Source organism: Micropterus dolomieu, linkage group LG12 (genome assembly GCF_021292245.1).
Source record: "Micropterus dolomieu isolate WLL.071019.BEF.003 ecotype Adirondacks linkage group LG12, ASM2129224v1, whole genome shotgun sequence".
NCBI lineage: Eukaryota > Metazoa > Chordata > Actinopteri > Centrarchiformes > Centrarchidae > Micropterus > Micropterus dolomieu.
Window position 1 is genome coordinate 36099218 of NC_060161.1, and position 2507 is coordinate 36101724.

The 2507-nt window shown below is 43.2% G+C and overlaps 1 protein-coding gene across 1 annotated transcript in view; it reads left to right on the forward strand.

Annotated features, from left to right (window-relative positions):
- Positions 1-2507, forward strand: part of LOC123979962 — a 27324-nt gene that overhangs the window by 22575 nt on the left and 2242 nt on the right. The window lies entirely within an intron of this gene.

The following is a 2507-nucleotide window of genomic DNA, read 5'->3' on the forward strand; positions in this document are numbered from 1 at the left end:
GAAAAGAGATCATATTTCTCCTGTTTTAGCTTCTTTGCATTGGCTTCCAGTAAAATCCAGAATAGAATTTAAAATCATTCTTCTTACCTACAAAGCTCTTAATGGTCAGGCACCATCTTATCTTAAAGAGCTCATAGTACCTTACTACCCCACCAGAGCACTGCGCTCCCAGAATGCAGGGTTACTTGTGGTTCCTAGAGTCTCCAAAAGTAGACTAGGAGCCAGAGCGTTCAGCTATCAAGCTCCTCTCCTGTGGAACCAGGTTCCAGTTTGGGTTCAGGAGGCAGACAACATCTCCACATTTAAGAGTAGGCTTAAGACTTTCCTCTTTGATAAAGCTTATAGTTAGGGCTGGCTCAGGTTAGTCCTGAACCATCCTTTAGTTATGCTGCTATAGGCCTAGACTGCCGGGGGATTTCCCATGATGCACTGAGCTCCTCTCTCCTCTACTTTCTCTCCCTCTGTATGCAACCTCATCCCATTATTGCATGTTATTAACACAACCCCTTTCTGGTAGTCTTGTGCTTTCTCGTCCCTCTCCTCTCTCCTCCTATCAGTTCCTGCAGGTTTTCTGGCTCTGGAGCTGTGGAGTCTGGATCTGTGGTTGCGGGTCACCTGCTGCCCCCGTGTTCCTGCTCGACACCCTCTGCTGCAACGACTATTGTTACTAGTCCTATTGTTATTATTGTTATTATAATCATTAACATTACGACTGTTACCATTAACACTACTATAAATATCTGTACCATTTTTCATTTAGTCTATAGCAACATCACCTTCACTGTCTGTACCTCTGTGTGTGTATATTGTGTAGGCTGCCTCCCTCCCCTCTCTCTCTCTCTCTCTCCCTCTCCCTCTCTCTCTCTCTCTCCCTCCCCTCTCTCTCTCCTTCACCCCCAGGAGGCAGATGGCCGCCCACCCTGAGCCATGGTTCTGCTCGAGGTTTCTGCCTCTTAAAAGGAAGTTTTTCCTTGCCTCTGTCGCCTAGTGCTGCTCTTGGTGGGAACTGTTGGGCTTCTGCAAATAGCATCATAGAGTACGGTCTAGACCTGCTCTTTTATGAGAAGCGCTGTGAGATAACTGTTGTTGTGATTTGGCGCTATATAAATAAAATTGAAAATTGAATTGAACCTTCCTTGGAATTCTCTCCTCCCCACACACAGACACACAAGATGCCTAGACCTCAGGTAAACACACCGGCTTGCCCCACCTCTCTCTGTTCTCCCCTCGCCCGTCTACTCCACTTTCTCCATCAGCAGTTTCATAAAGTCGCCTAGAAGACTCAGAACTTGTCTTTTTTTACGTATGTTTCCACCAGAGACCCGTTATCACGGCAGCAGGTGAGCTGCTTGTGGGCTTGTTAATGACGCAGCCTATGAAACAACCTAAACCAACATCTGCACCCTGTGTGTTCTTTACCTGTTCCGTACTTGTAAATTTTCCACTGCGACTTTGAATGTCATAGGCGAGTTTTTAATCGAGTAAAGTCTGTACGAGTGAACACATGCACATAAGACTACAATATAGAAATGAACTTACTTTTATACTATGTTCATATTTTTGTTGTATTTCTATTATTGTCATTAAATTAAATAAATTAATTTGTTGATGTATAATACATATATTATTTATTATTGATTTGTCATTACTTTATGTAGTAAAATGTTTTTTCGTATGTTATTTTTTGTTTTGTTTTTACTTGACTAAAATACGTTTACTGATTATATCGATAGGTGGAGGTGTTAGTTAAGCCCATTTGGGTTTTATGCTTCTTCCTGCACATTATATAGTTTGATACATTTTTTTATTTATTATTATGAGTAAAATTGTCATTTCTATGTATTTTTAACGGTACAAATGCAATAAAATAAAAAAACAACAAAAAAAACATTGTCCGATGGAAATTTTGTACACATCGCCCAACCCTATGATGAACTGATGTTGGAGTTGTGCTGAGTCAAGTTTGAATCACTGAATTGTTGTTTCATGACATGTTTTTATTTTGTCTTTATCTCTACTTCATCTTCTATTATCTCTCCAGACTCTGTCAGGCTGCTGGACGGGACTAGTCTGTGCTCAGGCAGACTGGAGGTGAAGTCTAACCAGTCTAACCAGTCTAACCAGAGGTGGTCCTCAGTGTGTGAAGCTGACTTTGACCAGCAGGATGCAGAGGTGGTCTGTAGGGAGCTCGGCTGTGGGGCTCCTTCAGTCCTCCAGGGGGCGCTCTATGGAGAAGTGGAGGCTCCGATGTGGACCAAAGAGTTCCAGTGTGGAGGCCATGAGTCTGCTCTCCTGGACTGTAGAAGCTCAGGCTCAGCTAGAAACACCTGCTCACCTGGAAAAGCTGTTGGACTCACCTGCTCAGGTAGAAGAGGAGCTGCAGCTTTGATTTGGTTCATTTCTCTTCTGATGAAACTCACTTTATTGTTTTACTGATGACTCTCTGGTTTCTGTTCAGAGCCTGATGATGTCAGGTTGGTGGGAGGAGCCAGTCGCTGTGCAGGAAC